This window comes from Cyprinodon variegatus, unplaced genomic scaffold (assembly GCF_000732505.1).
Source record: "Cyprinodon variegatus isolate N-32 unplaced genomic scaffold, C_variegatus-1.0 Scaffold1492, whole genome shotgun sequence".
Lineage (NCBI taxonomy): Eukaryota > Metazoa > Chordata > Actinopteri > Cyprinodontiformes > Cyprinodontidae > Cyprinodon > Cyprinodon variegatus.
The window spans coordinates 75,246-80,599 of record NW_015151945.1 but is presented as its reverse complement, the minus strand read 5'-3'; the positions used below and the strand labels follow the sequence as shown (position 1 = coordinate 80,599).

Genomic DNA, 5,354 nt, shown 5'->3' with positions numbered 1-5,354 from the left:
TTCATTCATTCATTCATTCCCTCACTCATTCGCCCATTCATCCATTCACCCATTCATTCACTCATTCACCCACTCATTCATTTATTCAGGCCTGATTTAAGCTAATTTCATCTTTATTTTAGTCTAGTTTTGTGAATTGGTTTTATTAGACTTCTAATTCTGTTTTTAAATGTTTAAACCCTCTTTAAACATTAAGTAGGAATGACAGGAGCGTTTTATGCTGCATGAAGTTATGGAAATATTCATTTCTCATTTTTAAATGTTTTTTTTTTATGGGAGAATCTTTGAGGTGAAAAATGTTATTTAAGGAGTTTGTTTTCAGCGATCTCTGCTCAGGAGAAGAAGCTTAGAGAGAGAAAGTTTCAAGGTGGAAACTCAGAGTTTTCCTTCAGCGTCTGACCGATATCAGGACAAACTAAAGCAGCATGTTAGAGTCAGAGATCAGCTGCTGAACAGCAGCTCCAGCCCAGACAGCGGACGGCTGACTTCCCCGCCGCTCTGAGGCCGCCGCCGCTGGCCGCCGCTACACACAGAGACACTGGGAGACAAAGGGAGACACTGGGAGACAAATGGAGACACTGGGAGACAAAGGGAGCGAACAGACAGGTAGGAGAGGAACAGGTGGTTAAGTTTGATGGGGTTAAGTGAGAAGAACATTAGTGCTGAGTTTATTTTAAACAGTGAGCTGCAGTGGATAAAACAGCACCAGCGACGCACATTGAGAGGAAGGAGGTGGAGACGGGTGAGAGCTTCTTTCTCCGAAGGGGGGCAGATATTAGAGACACTCATCTCCTTCTGCCCTCCAGCTGAGGAGGCGGAGCCGAATGAAAAGAGGGTGCAGGCCATAACGAGGTGCAACACTTTTCAGACCACCTATAACCCCCCCAGCAGCAATATCCAGTCAGTTACAGCAGTCTGCTAATTCAATAGAGTTAAACAAGGACGCTGCCAAGGAATCCTAATGTCATTTATCGCAACAAATTAGACGAGTTGCTCCGTTAAAGAAGGCCGGCAGTGAGATGAGCAGCAGGTTGGGGTGCATCACATGCAGAAAGGGGTGCAGCCAGAGCCTGAGACAGACGGCCATATCTGCAGGCCGCTTGGCCGTTGGCTGATGCTTTAGTTTGTCTTTGGAAGCACCAGGCTGGGTTTTCATCCCCATCGCTGTCAGCCAGGGGTTTCTCTTTGTGGAGCCGTCTCTGCTAACCCGGCAGTGAACTCCTAAATCACCACAGACTAGGATTTGAATATTTCATCACATAAAGGCAGCTTTAACCTAATCTACACCAAATCCTGTTTCTGCTGAGAAGTCAGACGCTGCATCAGGATCATAATGACGAACTTCTCACCGCCTGAGAGCAACACTAATTACCACTGATCCAGATTAGAGCCCGACTGTCGCTCCGATAAACAACAAACACCAGCTTAGGCTTCATCATTGGAAAGCAATATTCTCTCCTTTGTTTGACTATTTCCAGCTGCGCCGTTTGGCTCAACGCGCGCCGTTTATGTGATGTGGTTAAATGAAAAACACATCTCATAAGAGAGCGATAAGGGTGGAGCGTTGCTACGGCGATTAGGAGCTTTGTGTTTGGATTGAAAAGGGAAAACGGGGTTGGAAGCTAAGGGTGCAGCTGTGCTCTGCAGACTGGCCTACTTTAGCATCGCTAACGCAACTCTGCCATCAAACCTGCAGTGATTGGCTGAATGGATCGCATCACTGCAGAGTCAGACATTCTCATAAAGGCTGCCGTTGCTTTGGATATTTTCCCATAAACACGCTGCGGGGGTCAGTAGAGCAACCCTGATGACTGACAGCTTTTTCACAAACTAGCATCTTCAAATTAGCCCCCCCATCCCACAGGAGAGTTTGGTGTCAATCATCTTTCCCAGCCATCAGCTGTAATCTGGATGTAAACCAGATTAGATGCTTTCAGCTCCGTCACATCGCTGCTGCATCACTTTCAACCCAAACATCAGCTTCCTCACATTTTAAAGCCGTCACCTGCAGAGACGGTTAGAGCTGCATTTCCATGACCTCCATCTTTTTAACACTGTTATACCGAAAGCAGTCAGATTAACTTGAAGTACTGATGGAGCTAAATGCTGGCTCTGCTCGCCAAGCTGCACCACATCTACAGACTCTGCAGTCAGTTAACAAGTTCAGGGATAAATTATCCAAAATAGTCATTGATTTCTCATCAGAAAAATCATTTCATTGAATATTATTTTAGCAAATAATATTTTATTTACCTCTTGGATTAGCATTGTGAATTAATCTGAACACATAGCTTTTGCTCCAAGTTGGTTTAAAGGCTAATTTGACCTCATTCCAAATCCTTTAAAATAAATGTTGCTTCTCAAACCAAAGCGGTGCCATTGATCCTATCGAGCACCGAGCCTTACTAGATCAAATGTCGCCTCTGTAACCGGAACTACTCCTCCCTGAAGACACACCCCACTGCCACAGCTTTTAAAAGAGCTTCCTGTTCGCTACCTGTTGCCAGCAGCCGCAGCTACTAATGGCTAGACTCGAGCAGAGACAGGAGAGCTAATCCAGCGCGTCTTACCCGCGACCAAAATCTAATAAATTAGAAAACATTCCGAAGCGAGGAAAGTTAAATACAAGTTAAAATGATTAAATGTGGTTTATTTAACATAAGATCTCTTTCTTTAAAAAAGTCTGCTAGTTAACTACTTGATTTGTGATAATCCCGTTGATTTATGTTGCCTTACAGAAACTTGGCTGCAGCAAGTGTCATGATCACTGCCCTAATAGCTGACTTAATTGTTAATTTCACTCACCTGCCTAACCCTCCCCAGTTACTAATCATCATTCTTTTCATCCACCTGCTCCTGCTGCTTTATTTACGGCTCAGCCCAGATATCGGGGCCAGATCATTGTTTGATTGTTTGTTTGTTTGACTTTATGTCTTTATTTGGAAATCATGGCTGATTTCCATGATTTCCAGTGGTTAGAGGGTTTTTTAGTCATGTCTTAGTGTTTCCTGATCATGTCCGGGATCTCATTCACTAAGCATACCCTGTTCCTGTTTTGGCCCAGTGGAGGGAGCCAGTTTAAAATTGGGTGGGTTTTTTTCTGATGTCATGTCTTGTCCTGCATCTCAAATACTAAGCCTAGCTTTTTTCCATCTGAACGTTTCTGCCTGAACTCTCTGTTGGACTCATGGAACCCTGAACCTGCCTGTTCCTATTCGGATCGGAATCCCTGGCCAGGCTACGGACTCCTGGATCTCAGAACCGTCCATTTCTGGACTGTTTCCCTGACATGGCTTGGACCTCTAACTGTTCATGTGGGCTGCCCAGACGGGGTGATCATAGTGGGGGATTTTATCATCCATGCTGACATTGAAGGCGATAGCTTAAGAGCAGCTTTTAATGCTATCCTGGACACCTGGCTTTGTTCAAAATGTGAATAGTCCCACACATTCTCATCTTCATACTTTGGACCTTGTGCTGACATACGGCATAGAATGTGAAGAAATAACAGTATTTCCTCACAACCCTGTCCTCTCTGACTGTCTTGATCTTGGGGCTGATGTCTATTTAACAAGTCTTCAACCAGTCATCAGTACCAGATTATTCAAGTATGTGGTGAGAGTTTTTTTAGCTTAACTAAGTGTTTCTGATAGCCTGATCCTGTTCTTGCACTGATCCTCTGAGCTATCCCCATAACGATCTGTTTGCCTGAACTGTCTTACGACTTCTGCTGAATTTCTGCCTGTGAACCAAACCTGGAACTGATTCTGTCCTGGATTTCCCTTCAGTACCACTTCTGACTCTGATCTCCTTTCTGTTTACTTTGAAAACTGGGTCCTCTCTTCTGATCCTTGAAACCGGGTCCTTGGAGGATGCAGAGGCTGAAAATGAACGCAACCCACATCGCCTTGGGCATTGTCTGTACCGGCAGCACAATCACTACCAACAGCTCATTTGCGCAACCAGATATAAACCGGGTTGTCCTTAATTTACAGGACAGGGAGAGCCGGTGTCGGTAACAGATCTGCTCGGACCCTGCACATGCTAGTAACGTTATACTATATGACTGGCTGAATATTGCAAAGATGACTTAAAAAATCGTGGGTACAATGATGAGGGTAATAACATAACTGTGTGCCGAATCAGGAACATCTATAATGTTAGAATGTCTAATGAGCGATGAAGTTTTATCTGATTGATAACAAAGCTGAAAAGCTTTTATCATTATCTAACTGTTAGATAATGATAAAAGCGGGAAAGCTGGGTATGCCATGATGGCAGCTCCGTTAGCTTATCTGATTACTCACTTCATTCACCTGCCGTTCCCCTCCCTGTTCTCTAATTATCATTTATGTTATCCACCTGTTCCCTCTGCTATATATATACACGGTTCAGCCCAGCTATTGGGGCCCGATCATTATTCTTGTTTTTTCGCGTTTCTTATTCATGTTTGTTTTTTGAGTTTAGTAAAGTCCCTGGTTCATGTCCTGACTCTTGGAGGGTTTGGTGTTTGTCTGCTGTCTGGCTCTTTTCCACTGAGCCCTCAGGTTTTTGGCTCGGCTTGCGAGGGGAGCTCAGGTTCAGGTCCTTCTTCGCGGAGCCCTCAGGTTTTTGGCTCGGAACATGGGCGAGGTCAGTGGCTTCTGGATGGGTACAGTTTGAAGTTTCTGAAGTTATACTGCTACCATGTCTTGTCTCTGTCCCCCTCAACCCCTGAGCCAGCCTGTCTCCATCTGAGCTCACTGCTGGACTCATCGGACTCTAAACCTGCCATCATAATCTGAGGATTCCTGGAACCCTGGATCAGTCGGTTCCTGTATGGATCGGAACCCCTGGTAGGGTTTTGGACTCCTGGATCTCCGAACTGTCTGGTTCTGAACTGTTTCTCTGACCTGGATCGGTCTCCTGCCTGCTCCTGCAGTTGCTGCACTGGGGACACTCTAGACGGCTCAGTGCTGCATCTCGTTTGGCAGTCATCAGCTGATCCTGCCTTCCTCAGAAAGGATGGACTGAACTGTTAAACCAGAGTGATGAACAATTCTCTGCCCTCCCGCTGCAGTCACTGCAGGTCCACAGCAGCCAGCATTCCATTCTGTAGGTTTTAATTTCTGTCATTGAACATTTTGAAACTACCCATTGCCTGACTCGCCTGAATGCTGGGTCCATCCTTCCCATTTCATGACAGGCAGAGATGGGAAGTAACGAAGTACAAATACTTCGTTACTGTACTCAAGTAGATTTTTCAGATATTTTTACTTTACTTTACTACTTATTTTTTTATGGCGACTTTTTACTTCTACTCCTTACATTTTTACACAAATATCTGTACTTTCTGCTCCTTACATTTAAAAAAA

The 5,354-nt window shown here is 44.8% G+C and overlaps 1 protein-coding gene across 1 annotated transcript in view; it reads right to left on the bottom strand.

Annotated features, from left to right (window-relative positions):
• The window catches only part of LOC107103632 (retinoic acid receptor beta-like), an 85,788-nt gene that overhangs the window by 19,010 nt on the left and 61,424 nt on the right, over nucleotides 1–5,354 (bottom strand). The window lies entirely within an intron of this gene.